At 50.8% G+C, this 15,579-nt stretch overlaps 1 long non-coding RNA gene across 1 annotated transcript; it reads left to right on the top strand.

Moving 5' to 3' along the window:
• The first annotated feature begins 2,717 nt into the window (after window positions 1–2,717).
• On the top strand, window positions 2,718–10,675 carry LOC135307984 (uncharacterized). Its single transcript, XR_010368559.1, has 3 exons — window positions 2,718–3,247; window positions 7,390–7,462; window positions 10,389–10,675. It is a non-coding gene; the product is annotated as an uncharacterized LOC135307984 (long non-coding RNA).
• Window positions 10,676–15,579: the final 4,904 nt, after the last annotated feature.

Genomic DNA, 15,579 nt, shown 5'->3' on the forward strand with positions numbered 1-15,579 from the left:
AGCAGGGACTGCACCTCCTTGGGCTGTCCCCACAAGTGCCCACAGCACACTGGGCTCCTGCTCAGGTGAGGAATGAGACCTGGCTCCTGCTCACAAGGGATGCACGTGCAAGAAGCCACCCTCTCTATTTCAGCCAGGCTGTGGCTGGAGTGCTGAAGCTGCCTTGGCCCAGGGCAGGGCAGGGTCACCAGCACAGCTCCACAGTGCCCACCCTGGCACTGCCACCCCTCACTGAACTGTCGGGGAAGGTGGAAGGTTGATGTCAGCCAGGTGAGCCTGAACATCTGCAGTGTAACACTGTGAGGTGCCTGCTGTGACGGGTCTTGCATTTACCATGTCCTGGATTAATTTGTCACCGTATCATAATTTAAATAGAATAGTGGATTTAAGTGTCACAGTGGCAGAACCCAGTGAGGATTGAGAGGGTGGTTTTGAAACAAGCTGTAAATGAAAATGTAAATGAAAAACCCCCAGTTTTAGCTTTCTGTGGAAGTGAAGCTTTCTGAGTTCAAGCAGTTACCCAACCAAACTGTCCAAGTTGGGCAAACACACTAGCTAAAGGTAAGTTCGTGTAGCAGCGTATTTTCTTTCACACCACCAAAAGTGGAAACATAAGCAGTGTGTCTGATGTCATCTCCATACAGATGGGTTTGAAATGCTGGCTCCCATCTGAAACATCATTACTTTTACAGTGAACTTTCAAAAACTCTATTATTGCTGCTAATATTATATGTATGTATTTTAGAAGTAATTTCCCTGGACTCCAATAAAACGTTCTAACAGAGTTTTGTTCTCTAAACAATTTTAACCCGTGTTTTGCCTTTTGGGGAGTACTTTTGGCCCCCAGGCAACACAGAAGAAAAATTACTGGCTAAGTAACACCAGATGCAGGAGAGACTGCTCGCCACTAGACAGCTCCCAGATGAGAAGGCCTTACAGGTTGAAATACAAATATGTTTTGTAATGAAAGCAGAAACCCTCTTTTACTTTAGGGCACAGGGACCAGCCATGAAATACAGAAATGGTTTTTGTTTGGGTTACAGCAAGAGGCATCATTATCCATAATTACATTTTTCATACCTGAAATCAAAAGCCCCAAAGCTGTCCTCCCTCCAGAGAAAGGTTTGGAAAATTATCTTGAATGTTGGTTTTTTGCTGCTCTCGGGGTTGAATAAAAAGCTGCTGCAGTCCCTTGATAAGGGTGTCTGCATGGGGATTATGTGTCAGCCAGCATCTCGTGCCCCATCAGTGGTGCAGCCTCAGAGATTCCCTGTGTCACTGCAGTCACAGCCTTCTGGTCTGCAGAAAAAAGGCAAGAGGGCACCTCTCCCCTTCCTCTCCCTCACTCAGGCTCCTATTATTGTGGACAAAAGTGACCTTTTGCATAACTCACAGTGCCTGGGAGCTGAAGGGGTCTGGCTGTGGTATGCACTGATAGTCCTTTGGGAATCACCTTTGGCATAGGAAGAGACTCTGCCAGGTGCTCCCCCTCTGGAGGGACTGGCTGAGGATCATGTTTTTTATACTGGGCTAAAATGCATTGGATTGACTTAAGGGTCTCAGCAAAGCCTGTGCCTGGGCAGCTCACAAGTGAAGCTCAGCCACAGGGTGCAGGGTGGGACATGCTGGCATCAGAGCCGTGGGTTACAGGAGCCTTGTGTTGGTGGTTTGCTGTGAGCACTTTGTCACCAGTAAAGAGAACCCGTATGGATACATGGGCTGGTGCACCAGAAAGGAACAGAGGCTGAGCAGGGCTGGGCAGCAGCTGGGCTCAGCACGGCGAGTGCCAGTGCACCTGGGCCAGGGAGCACTGTGCCCACAGGGCATTGCAACACCCTGGGTGTAAAACCACCAACACAGCTTGGAGCTGCTGCCTTCCTACTGGCCCCATGGAATGCTCCTGTCCCTGCCACGTGTGGCCCTCCCTGTGACATCCTGCAGCCTGCCCTGGCACATCCTCCTTTGGAGGAGCATGGTAAGCTCACACCTGTCCCTTCGCTGTGCCTTCCACCATGGCTGGGCAAGAGGGCAGCCTGTGTGTGGCAGCACACTGTTCTGAGCCATGATTTCGTGCCTAGCAAGTGGTGTTTGAAGAAGCCTTGCACGGGGCCAGATTCAGCTTCATTTCTTGTGGGGGGCAGGAGTCTATAACTTCCCATCTGCCAGACCCGAGCAGGCTGCAGAGGAACAGTGGTGGCTGAGCGTGAGAGTGACCACACAGCCAGGGACTGGGGACAGGACTCAGTGCCTTTGAACCCAGAAAGGTTTCCATTGCTCAATAGTCACACTGGGAGGGCAAGAGGAACATGGAGGTCAGGGCTGACATCATCACGTAACCATTCTAAACATCTTGCTGGACAAAGCAGCAGCTGGAGCTCCTGATGGCCGCCACTACTCTGTCCTATACATTTTGGTGGTACCACATACAGAGCCTAGGGCTGGTGTGCAGAGAGCTGGAAACTCAGTGGGGTCCAAGGCAAAGCAGAGACAACTTCTTACCCATACTCTTGCACAGGCATCTTGAGCTGGACCACAAAACCCCATCACCAGGAACGCCTCTCTGATCAAAGCAAGGAGGAACATGGGTGCCCAGGCATGGGCATGGCCAGGCTAGGGCTGGCTGGGGTTTCCTGGCAGCAGGGATGGGGCTGGGATTTTCTGGGGCCCCTTCTCAGTGTGCTCTTTCAGATCTGGCTATCTCCTCTGCCAGAAGCAATTTCCACCCCCTTCAATTTCCCAGGGGTTTGGTGAGACAGGGAAAAAAGTGCTGTGAAAGGCTTTCCCCTTCCCTTCCAAAGTATAAGCCCCTGGGGTCCCCGGCAGGGATTTGGCAACCACAGGAATGTGTGGGAATACACAAGACTTCAGGACAGGGCTTAGGAGTGTATGTTGTGAGAAATATCTCATTGAGGACTTTTGGCATCACACTCACCCCAAGTCTCAGGGCAAAACTGCTCATACCAGCCCCCCATATCCCGATTTCTCTCAGGTGCATGTCCTTGTTTTCAGCAGCCTGAAACAAGGGCGTGCCCAGAGTCCCCGGCAAGGGATGAGCACAGCGCTGCGTATTTGCTGATATTGTGCCTTTTAGGGCGTGAAGGAGTTAAACTTTTCAGATGGAAAGCGAACTGAAGATCAGACTAGCAGCCTGGTGACCTCCCGCTGCTGGGACAGCAGCAGCTCCCAGCCAAGCCCAGCAGTTCCATCCATCCATCCATCCATCGGCACGGTGGGGCGGCAGCGGACGGTAGGTGCGAGGGGCGGCGTGGCCGGGCACCGTGCGGGACCTGCCCCGGGCACCGCGCTGAGCCTGCCCCGGGCACCGTGCGGGACCTGCCCCGGGCACCGTGCGGGACCTGCCCCGGGCACCGCGCTGAGCCTGCCCCGGGCACCGTGCGGGACCTGCCCCGGGCACCGGGCACCGTGCGGAGCCTGCCCTGGGTACCGTACGGGACCTGCCCCGGGCACCGTGCGGGACCTGCCCCGGGCACCGTGCGGGATCTGCCCTGGGCACCGTGCGGGACCTGCCCCGGGCACCGTGCGGGATCTGCCCTGGGCACCGTGCGGGACCTGCCCCGGGCACCGTGCGGGACCTGCCCCGGGCACCGGGCACCGTGCGGAGCCTGCCCTGGGTACCGTGCGGGACCTGCCCCGGGCACCGTGTGGGATCTGCCCCGGGCACCGTGCGGAGCCTGCCCCGGGCACCGCGCTGAGCCTGCCCCGGGCACCGTGCGGGACCTGCCCCGGGCACCGTGCGGGACCTGTCCCGGGCACCGTGCGGGACCTGCCCCTGGTACCGGGCACCGTGCGGGATCTGCCCTGGGCACCGGGCACCGTGCGGGACCTGCCCCGGGCACCGTGTGGGATCTGCCCCGGGCACCGTGCGGAGCCTGCCCCGGGCACCGTGCGGGACCTGCCCCGGGCACCGCGCTGAGCCTGCCCCGGGCACCGTGCGGGACCTGCCCCGGGCACCGGGCACCGTGCGGAGCCTGCCCTGGGTACCGTACGGGACCTGCCCCGGGCACCGTGCGGGACCTGCCCCGGGCACCGTGCGGGACCTGCCCCGGGCACCGTGCGGGATCTGCCCTGGGCACCGTGCGGGACCTGCCCCGGGCACCGTGCGGGATCTGCCCTGGGCACCGGGCACCGTGCGGGACCTGCCCCGGGCACCGCGCTGAGCCTGCCCCGGGCACCGTGCGGGACCTGCCCCGGGCACCGTGTGGGATCTGCCCCGGGCACCGTGCGGAGCCTGCCCCGGGCACCGCGCTGAGCCTGCCCCGGGCACCGTGCGGGACCTGCCCCGGGCACCGTGCGGGACCTGTCCCGGGCACCGTGCGGGACCTGCCCCTGGTACCGGGCACCGTGCGGGATCTGCCCTGGGCACCGGGCACCGTGCGGGACCTGCCCCGGGCACCGTGTGGGATCTGCCCCGGGCACCGTGCGGAGCCTGTCCCGGGCACCGTGCGGAGCCTGCCCCGGGCACCGTGCGGAGCCTGCCCCGGGCACCGTGCGGGACCTGCCCCGGGCACCGTGCGGGACCTGCCCCGGGCACCGTGCGGGACCTGCCCCGGGCACCGGGCACCGTGCGGGACCCGGGGCTGGGGCCGGAGGGCGATGGCAGCGAGGGAGGTCCGTGGGATGGAGTGCACGGATAGCTGTCCCTGTGCTGCTTTCAGATAAAGAGTTGTTCGAAGTGAGCTTGTCCCGACGCTGCCTGGGGAATTGTGATTTCTTGCCTTTTGGGACACCCAGTCAGCAGATACCGAGAGCTTGGGAAAACAGAGTTTTGTCGTTGAACTCCTTGCATGCAGCAAGGGAGGACACTGAGGGTTTATTTCTCTCTGATGAGGAAGGAATGATAGCTACATTATTTAGCCCTGTCCTCTGATGATGGTCAGAGATTTACCAATAAATGCAAAAAGCAGCCAGTCAGTTTGCAGTTTCTAAACAATGATAGATTTTTATATAAGTGGAAATTGGGGTTTTTCCCCCTTGCACTGAAAGGTCTGATTCTAAGTAGTATCAGGCATAGCCTGTTGTGCTGTCTCGCTGGCTCTTCAGTTTATTGAGCCATGGCAGACTCTCTTCAAAGACAAAGTGTCAGTAATCCGAAAGTTTATTTTGCGGTAATAAAGTGGTATTGTTTTACCCAAGGATTTGCATAAACATTTCTCATATAATTTACATTGCAATGTAATCATTTTACACGATAGAATTATCTTGTTCAGAAAGCATGGCTAAATCAAGTCATGATAGTTTCTAGTGAAGAAACAAGGCTTACTTAACATAGTTAAAAGAAAAACAAGAAGAACCACAATCCTATAAAACTAAAACCATATTCTGTTCTCTTCACTACAAGAATATCCTCAACCCGTATGGCATTTTATGTTTTTACTTAGAAAGAAATCAGAAGACATATTTCCCTAAAATCTGAGACTTTTTTTTTAACTGAAATGCTCTTGGGATGGTGTTTGAAGGAGGTTGCCAGGCTGCTCAGTGGTAGTTTCTGCCCAGGCGAATGGGAGTGCAATCACCACAATTCAGTCAGAAAAGCTCGAATTGCTCTTTACTGGCCTCCCAGTCGCTAGAACTTGATTCCCCCAAGGTACTTTCTGGCCAGAGATGATGCTCTTGATTACAGAAATGCAGGTCTCCTGGTAATTGCATTTGATTTATTCTTCTGTATCACGGAGAACAAGTCAGTGTTATTCTTTGGAAGCATGAACTCTTCCAAATGCTAATGTGTGGAGAGAAAGAAAACAGCAATTTTTATTATCTTCTTAACAACAACCCACAGGAATGTGCTTTGCAGTGAGTGCAGCTTACAAGTTCCCCTGCCTCAGCTCTGGCCTTTCCTGAGGGCTGCTGGCACAGGCAGGAACCCCTCTGCTGACTGGGCAAAACTTCATCAGGGGAAGCAATAATCGAAGAGGGGGGAAAGGAGGCCGTGGGATACATTAAGAAAGGAGCTCTAAAAAGTCATTAGTAGAAATGCAGTGGGGAGCCCCACTCCTGAGGGCACCCCAGAGACAGCCTGTGGCTGCTCAGTAAGATCCATGGGGGATGTGGAGCATCTCTTGGGCCCAGGCAGCACCTGACGTAGGTGACATCACATGGTTCCCTGGTGATTTGTCTCTTAGGACTGCTGGGAAGTGATGCCGTATGCTATGGCTTTTGTCATTGACTTAACGCCTTTCCACGACGGTGGAGTCTGCCCCTCTCTCTGTAATTAATGTCACAGAGAAAATGTCCTAAGGCGGGTGGTAATTTGTCTGAGGGCAGCAGAACCTGCCCAGGCTGGTGAGGTTTATTCAGCAACGACTTGATACTACTCTCATTCAAGTTGATAATAAAACTCCCATTGATGTTTTTCAATCACTGATGACTTTCTGTGGACTCTCGATTTCCACTGCAGTCATGCCCAGAGTGTTTGAGTCTGTGGCGGGGGGTGCACAGCGTAGAGAAGTCTGCTGTATCCTGTTTTTGTAAAGGGCTTTTCCTCTTAGTAGTTGTAGTGAAAACAAACATGTGGGAGAACAATGGGACTTTTTTTCTGTTTCCCTTTAGATTTTTTTAAATACAACAAAAAGCCTGTTAGAATTAAATAAAGTGCGTTAACATAAAAGGGATTCCTATATGTTAATGAGGAAAATAAGCGTAACTACTTGAACATACAATCGCAAGCACAAAGGTCATTTTCCTTCTTGATCCCAGCCTGTGTTTTTGCAGTTGAAAGCTTATTCATTAAATACCTGTGAAAACAGGGTACTGGTAAAGAACAATGCTTGTGCCATAAAGTTGTTATCTCTAGGAGAGTTCACACCCCAGAGAAACACCCTTGCATGCTGCTGGGCATTCTGCAGGCTTTGGAGTTGGCAGCTCAGCAGGGACCAAAGGGGAGTCTGCAGAAAGGATTTCCTTTCTTCAGATAAACGCAGAAGTGTTGTATTTGTTGTGTCTAAAATGTTTTTCAATGAGCAAACAAGGATAATTCTAGTTGCTGTAAAAGTGGAAGTAATAATAAGATGTTAATGCTTTCTAGGAGTAAAGCTTGGAATCACTGTTCATAGGATGAATTGCTCCCAAGAAAACAGGGACTAGGATGAAGTACACAGTATGTGAGGTGGGACAACTGCCTTCAACTGTTCCTATTTAAATTACATGTGTTTTAGAGAAAAATCTGACATTGATTCTTTCTTCCATATGAGAGGTGGAGGATCTACTGTAAGAGATAGTTAAGGGTACAGTTAGCTGTTCACAAGGTAAAATTACTCCTGTTTGAGCATATATTTCCCTAGTGTGGCTGCTTAGCTGTAGCTTTCTGCCATGAGTCACTTTTCCCCTGGGAAGTGGAAGTCCCTCGCCTCTGACATTTTTCTCTCCATGCAGGTGCTGCAGCTCGCAACCACATCTGGCTTTGACCTTCTCAGCAGATCAGGATCCCGAAGCCCTTCACTACAAGGTGGGTTTCCTGTGCCATAGACATCATCCTCCTTGCTGCTCTTCTTCTTCTTGTCTTTTCTGAATGGCAAATATCATACTGGATGCAGTTTTCAAGTGTGTTTATATGGAATGAGATTATTCATGCTGCTGATAAACTCCAATACTCCTCTAACAGAGTAACTTGCATTTGACTTTTTAAAGATAGAATATCCTGGACTCTCCAGGTATCACAGACTTAGTTTAGCTTTATAATCAGTTTAATAAACTGGTGCCACTGGTTTATTAAAGGGCTGCTTGCCACTGTCACTTGAAATGCAGCTGTATGTGGACACCAAGGTGGGGACACACCTTCCAGACCCCATCCATCAGTGGGCAGGTGAGAAAGGCTGAGGAATACTGGACCAGATTTCATCCCAGTATGTTTTGTTTCTGTTGAGGTCAAAGTGCTTTGTGAAATCAATATGAATTTGAAGGGATTATTTTAAGAGTGGGAGAAAGGGATAAGGTGCAATTATATCAAAGTACTACATTGAACATTATTTGGAGTGTAAGATTTTGGATTTATTTTGAAACAACATATCCTTTCAAGAATTGGTTTGCTCTTATTCAGTTCTAACACATACTACAAATTCAAAAACAACAGTTTAGAAGCGCCTGAAACCAAGGGAAGCAGCTTTTTGCCATCATGCTCCTGAGAACTGTATGCATCGGAGTTTTGGCTCCAAGTCATAGTGATGCTAAATTTAAAAATCCTTTCAAAACAGGGCTCAACCTTTCTCACAACTCTCTTCATAAAAAGCTCAATGTTGAAGTGATAATGTTCGGAACAAAGAACACTTAGTATAAACATTTAGCTTGTACTAAATAAATTACACTTGGTCTTACAGTCACGTTACTGGTGACAGCTTGTACAGCCTGCACCCTTCCCCTGTAATTCACCAGAACCAAGCAAATATACATTGTTGGGAAAAATTTCTTGACTTTTGTCAAAGAGCCCAACTGCTGTCAGCAAACATATTGTGGGAATATGAATCTGGAAACAAACAGATCATTAGAGGGTGAGTTAAGGTTTTGAGATTTAATTCTAAACATGTTGAGTGAGTGAACCAGAGATGTGCAATGCCAGAAAAACTGTGCACCAAAAGGGTTTTTTTCTTTAATGAAAGCTGGTATTTTTATTGAATACAAAGTACTTTGGGTGACAAAGATGGTAACGTATGGAAAATATGAAGTTTTGCTTGTTCTGGAGAATTATGAAGATCACTTGATTAGAAGTAATGTTGTGCCAATGCAAGTTTAACATTCTTTCCTTGTGGAAATTATTCATCCATTTACAGAACTTTATTAAAGTACAATAATTTTCCAATGTTAAAAAGAGAATATATACAGAGGATCTCTGCTTGGACAGGAAGTAGTGATCTGGGCTTGTGCAGTCACATCTCTGGTTGGATATTATCTGTGCTTTGGCCTGTTACAACTGTACCAAGGGTTGAGAAAATAAAACAGCTTCCTCAGAGCATCTTTTTTGGGAAAAGCCTGAGCTGACGCTGTGGTACTGCCCAGGCTGCTCTGACTGCCAGAGCCACTTGGGTCAAGGACCATCAGGAAGGCAGGGAGCCAGAGGAGCTCTTTGCAGGCCTCATGAGAGGACTTGTAAATCATCTATGGATTCTTGAGAGGGCACAACTGTTCTCAGCCTTTTAGAGAAATGTAGTCATGTCGGGGCAGGAAGGAGGAAGGGAGCCAGGCCCCATTCCCGCGCATGAGACCCTGCATCCCTTGGGATGGACCAAGTGCCTGTGACCAGGCTTGGGCCTCTTCTGGGCTTTCATTCTTGTGACACATTCAGAGCCCTCCCCCGTGTCTGGACACATCACTGTAGAACGGATATCCTCATCTGCCCCTGCCCCTGTTCTGCAGGGACAGCCACAAGGCGGTCTGTGTCCTTGTGTACTTTGGCAGAGGCTGGAGCTTTGCTCTCTCAGGGAAAAGCTGCTTTGGTCTCTTCCCTTCCTATAGCCAGACAGCTACTGTCTTGGCCTCACTGCTCTCTGAAAGGCAGCCTGAGCTGCTCTGCTGTGTTTGAGGGGAGAAGGGTACAGTGGGGGAGCAGCAGGACATCTCCACTTCAGAGTGTACCACAAAGCCCATGCAGATCTGGAAGACTTCAAAGCTGGCTCCTCTGTCAGGCACCTATCCCTGGAGCACTTTCTTCAGGCAATAGCAGCTCTGCCAATAAATGATTACCTGCACAGTGTCAGTATAATGAAAAAAGAATATCCTTTGAGATTGTCAACCTTGTCTACCCTCTAGCACATTCAATTACATCCTGGATTTCCCGAAAATTCAAGGATTTGCTTCCTGTAATCGTCTTTGTATCCCACTGCCACCATTAACCTGAATACAAATATAAGACATCTCCCAGAGTGTTTGACAAGATAGCAAAACACTTCTCTTTCTCAGGAACAGAAAGATATTTTTTATTGGAGTAAATGTCCCGGCAAAACTGGCTGCAGTCCCATGAGCTTCTTGTGGCCAGGGCCCTGGGGTCGCAATGGAGCTCAGACCTGGAGGTGGCTTCAGCTGCCCCTGCTGCAGAAGGATCCCTTCATGACCATGTGCCAGAGTCTTTCTCAGTGCTTTCAACATACCTGCTCTTGCCTGGCCCTTCTGGGCTATCTGCAGTGTGGTCTGGCTTCCAGTTATTTCAATACTGTGCTTTATATGCTCTTAATTTTTTAACTAGATAGAGGTTGATCAATACTTTCTGCTTTTCTTGCCTTCTCTCACAACACTGGTTCAAATAGTTATTAAATCAAAAACTCCAGCCAGCTCTGTGAATCCAGCCCAGGACTCAGGGTATGGTTATGAGGGATGCACAGGATGTACTGATCCTCATCTCAGGGTGAAGGAACAGCTTTTTGCTGCTCTTCATTTCCCTCTAGGAGCGAGCACTGAAGAAGGAGCAGGCTGCAAGAACACGAGAGGGCTGCCCGCAGATTTTGGGCTGTTGCAAGAAGATACCAGACAATAACTTAAGAAAATCTGCCCACTGGAATCTGAGGTTCAGAAGTGCTAATGGCCAGGATAATGTGTTATTTATTGCAAACAGGCATCTGCAGTGGCCTTAAAGGCCTGGGTGTCTGACTGCCCTGCTACATGCATCAAAACCCCTCTTCAGAGTCTCAGTCCTCTGTCTCCAAAGCCAAACAATGATGGTATCACATTCGCTTTTCATTTCTCTGTGGGCACTGTGCCCATGCAGTTATAACACAGCTGAGTCTGATTTTCATATAGTTCATTGTTTACTTATGATTTACTATAAAGTTGAGCTTGTCTTATTTATGAGCAGCCATGAAGATATGGGATTTCATCCACTGGGTGATGACTCATTCATTGGGTTGGACTCTTTAGCTCCTAATACGTGACATATTTTGGACTATTGGATGAACACCATTTCTGCATGAGCCCAAATTAAATGAGGTGAATGGAAATAATTAGTTGTTTGTTTTTAAAATCATGTTTGTAGCTGGGTTTGTGCTGGTTCAGCTCTGGGCTCGTTCTAGCAAAGTGCACAAGGGCAGGATGAGTTGCTGTACACTGTGGTGGAGAGGTGATGAGCAGCATTTCTGAGTCAGAGGTCTAAACATGCCAGGGGCGACTTTGCTTTGTTTCTCTTGCACAAGGAAGAGCTTTGCGGTGATGGAGCATTTGATACTTTCTATGAACTTTAATGACTGCAACATTTCTTGTGCTGCTGCAAACAATTTGAGGAACTAATTTGTAAAATCACTCATAAAAATCTCATGTTCTTTCTGTTATAATAAAACTCCTCGGCTGGAAAAAGAAATACAAATCCTCAGAAAGAGTAGCTCAGCAGGAGTGTACTTCAGCCGCTCTTGTCTTGGGCATGCTCTCCCCTCCTGTGGGTGCGTCATGCCCCATGAGTTCAGCAGGAAGAATTCATGCACAGGCAGAAATATCGCCCCCGGTAACGCTCAACTACATAAGGAAAATGAAAAGTTTTTAAAACCTTTTCCCCCTCTTCCTGCCCCCAGCTTGGAGGGATGGGACCAGGACCATGGGAAATGTCGGAGTAACTTTGTCGCAGTGAGAGGTTGTTACGGCTTACAAGTTTTTACAGCCAGGAGCCCTGCCAGCAGAAATTTATGCCTCCATTTCAGCAGTAACGATGCTTCCCAGAGCTGTCAGCCGGCAGCGGGCTGGGAGGCAGCAGCGGGGCGTGTGGGGGACTCGCCATGACATAATCACATTCCTGCGGCATGAGAAGATACTCCCAGGCCGCAGCAGGGGCAGCACAGCCCCTTCCCTGCTCCCACCCCATCGCTGTGGTTCTCAGGGCCTGGGGAGTGCAAATGAACCCATCGGCTGCACAGGCTTTGTGTGATTTTGGGGCAGTGTCTGGAAAGTTGCCCATTGGAAAAGGATCTGGGGATGTTGGTTGACAGCAGCTGAACATGAGCCCCGGTGTGTCCAGGTGGCCAAGATGGCCAGTGGCACCCTGGCTGTGTCAGCAGTAGTGTGGCCAGCAGGACCAGGGCAGGGATTGTCCCCTGTGCTGGGCACTGCTGAGGCCACAGCTCCAATCCTGGGTGCAGTTTTGGGCCCCTCCCTACACAAAGACTTTGGGGTGCTGGAGTGTGTCCAGAGAAGGGCAGGGGAGCTGGGCAAGGGCTGGAGCACAAGTACCTTGGGACTAGCTGGGGGTGTTCAGCCTGGGGAAAAGGAGGCTCGGGGGAACCTTATGGATCTACAGCACCGAAAGGAGATTGTAGCCAGGTGGGGTCAGCCTCTTCTCCCAGGTGGAACAAGTGACAGGACAAGAGGAAGCAGCCCCAAGTTTCACCTGGGTAGGTTTAGATTGGATATTGGGGAAAGTTTCTTCACTAAAAGCACTGTCAAACACCGGAATGGGCTGCCTAGGTCAGTGGTGGAATCACCATCCCCGGAGGTATTTAAAAGCCATGTAGCTGTGGCACTGAGGGACATGAGTTAGTGGCAGCTTGGCAGTGCTGAGTTAATGGTTGGACTTGGTGATCTTAGAGGGATTTTCCAGCCTAAGCGATTCTATGGCTCTATGATTTCACCGCTGCGGGGTTTTTTAGTAGGGAGTTCTACCAAATGAAACCAATAAGGCGTTTTGCTGGGGCTTGTCCGGCGCCGGGAGCGGCGGGGCCGCCGTGAGGGCCGGGCCGGGCCAGGCGGGGCTCCGCGGGCCGGCAGGGGGCAGCAGTGCCAAGGGCTGTGTGGGGGCGGCTCGCCCTGAGGGGGCACGGGGCCGCGGGAACGGGGCCGCGGCCACGGAGCCGGGCTGGGCTCTCAGGCACCCCCTGCCCTCCTCATCCGTGCTCCTAGGAGCTGTCAGAGCGGCTGGATCTGCCGGGAAGGGAAACCGGCCTTGCCCCTCTCAGACAACCAAGCTTTCTCCAGTTGTACTTGACTGGTTTTCAACTTCTTCATCACCCCCTGCCACCTCGCTACTGGAACTTTGCTGCTGTCAAGGAACCTGGGAGAGGATTTCTGCTTAGCAAAAGGAAAATTTGCTGTGAGAGCCGTGGAAAACTCAGCAGACCGCTGCCAAGGCTGGCGAGGGAGCAGGAGGAAGGCTTCTGTGGGGCCAAACCAGCCTGTCACAGAACAGGGAATGGCTCATCCGCCTCCATGGAGCTCCCAGGCTCTGGGCTGCGGCTGTGGCACAGTACCTGTGCCAGCTGAACACCAGCAGCACCAGATTGGTGTTTTTCCCACAGGACTGAAGTCTTCCACTGTGGAGTCTTCCCACCTACTGCTCCCAGAGAGGCGGAGATAACACAGGTGTGCTGGCATGTGCCCCGCTCAGCCCCATGCTTTAGGACACAGTCATACCAGCTGCTTGCCAGCCAGCCATGGCCGTGCCAAAGGAACTAAGTCCATGCAGAACAGAGGAAGAGTTTTAAATACAAAGTTCAACAAAGAGAACGTATAGCCAGAAGACAATGGCTGTGCAGAGAACAGGAAAAGGAGATTTCTTGTGGGTGCACCTGGCCTTCATGGTGCATCTTGCAATCTGGAGGCTGTTTCTGGTCCCTAAAGGAGCTGCTGCCATTTCCCTCCCCAGGCTTGAGCCTCAGAGAAGCCAAAAGCAAACAAGGGCCCCCAGAGGCACCTGGGCGGCCACCATGCTGTGCCTGTGCAAACATCCAGTGCCTCTGAGAGGGCAGTGATGATAACCCAGAGCTTTGCAGAGCTCCTGCAGCCTGGTGACATCCTCGCTGCCACGCCCCTGTGGGGCTTCCACATAGCACAACTGGCCCCAGCTGGATCAGATCACCCCCATCCTGCTGCAAACTATGTTATCACCAGGGCTGTAAAGATAAAACCACTTACCTGGGGCTGCTCTATCGATAACTCATTCTTCCCTCCCCCCTTCTCTACAACCACTATTGCAGCAATGAGGCAATGGAACTAAGGCACAGTGACCACCCTCAAAAAGGGTTCTCAAACAATGCCCCAGCACTGTTCCCCTTTTACATTTGGCTCTTGCTCACTCTGATTAGTAGGACTGGGCTTGCCAGGGCTCTGGTTTTCCCCTTCTGTGTCATACCAGGCTCTTGGTTGGTGTTTTAGCTGGTAGGGAAGTGACAATACTTACAAAGTTCCTGGCTTGGAGTACCAGATGGCTGATGTGAAGTGCAGCACCAGCTGCTGCAGTGGCTGAATTGCCCTTTGAAATACATAGTTCCTTGATTGAAAAGGGGCTATTTTTACTTTTTGATCTTTTTCAATTAGACAGCTTGTGACTGGGCTCATTCTCAATATTATCTCCCATTTCAGGACTACCAGGCACACAAGGAGCAAGAGGTGCCAGCTGCCCAGCTAGTTCCACCAATAACACCTTTCTAATGCCACCGTCTCTCATTAGTATAGCTTTTAGTCCTTTTTTTTCCCTTCTTCCTCTTTTTTTGAGCCAGTGATTTTTGGCCTGCTTCACAAAATCCAGGAATCATCATTTGGAGAAAAACAGGAACCTGGGAATTGTAGGTTTTGCCCTATAACCCAAAGGTTGAGCTAGAGCAGAGTGAGGATCCCCTCAGGGGAATCTCACATTTTTTAGGGTAAGTAAACAGCCAGAGAAGATCCTAGGAATTGGTAAGGCATTGACTGTGCCTTGGGGAGGGTGATCTATTCAGCTTTCTTCCTGCCCATTTTTGTCCCATCTGAGAACTCCAGTTTTTTGGACAAACCCTTGCTGAGTTGTTCCCAGACACCCAGCCCTGTAGTTCATGCAGGGCACACACAGCTCAGGGTTTTCCAAACCACCACCTTCCTCCTGGCCACCCTGGGGTGGTGTCCTCCATTTGTTCCGGGACAACACCCCGCCTTTCTCCCCCTGCTGCTGCTTCTTGAACCCTCACACCCGCCTTTCCTCTCTGAGGGTGTTGCTGGGCAGAGCTCAGCTGCAGGACATTGTTATGCTGCAATATACTCACTAATAGCAGAACTGACTAACAGCTACGCAGGGGGAAGGGTGCCTTGAGGTTGGTGAGTGCTGGCCAGGTCCAAGTGCTTTTCTTCTGCTTTTTATTATTCCTAATTCTCACCCAAATCAATGTGATGCTGTCCTCAGAGGCCTCTGCCATTCCTTCTGGTTCTGCAACATGTTTAAAACCTTAGATTCCTTTCAAGTAGAGGAATGCCCCCAAACACATGGCCTCACACGTACAAGTATTTATGGAGGAAGTTAAATTCTCTAATTGCTTGGCTGGATCAAGCCCAGGCTGCCAGGACTGCATGAGCTGAGCAGCAGAACAATGTACAGTCCTTGTGTCCTTATGCACCAGGCAAGGCTTATCAGCCCATGTAGGGGCTCATAAAGCAGCTTTCAAATGAGTCAGTAGACTTAAAGCTTCTTTTACGCAAGACTTCTGTCTGGGAATATTTTTGTAAGAATGTTTAAAAAGGAGAAAGAAGCATGACTTCAGCCTCTTGCAGAAGGCAAATCCACTTAAAAGTGCTTTTGGGGTTGGTTATTCGCCATCATGAGAACACTCTAGTGGGGTCGGTGGAAGTGAGCACCACAGTGTCATGCCTTTCCTCTGAAATAGCTGGGATTTTGTGTTTTCACTGTGCACTGGC

Source organism: Passer domesticus, chromosome 9 (genome assembly GCF_036417665.1).
Source record: "Passer domesticus isolate bPasDom1 chromosome 9, bPasDom1.hap1, whole genome shotgun sequence".
NCBI classification, from domain to species: Eukaryota; Metazoa; Chordata; class Aves; order Passeriformes; family Passeridae; genus Passer; species Passer domesticus.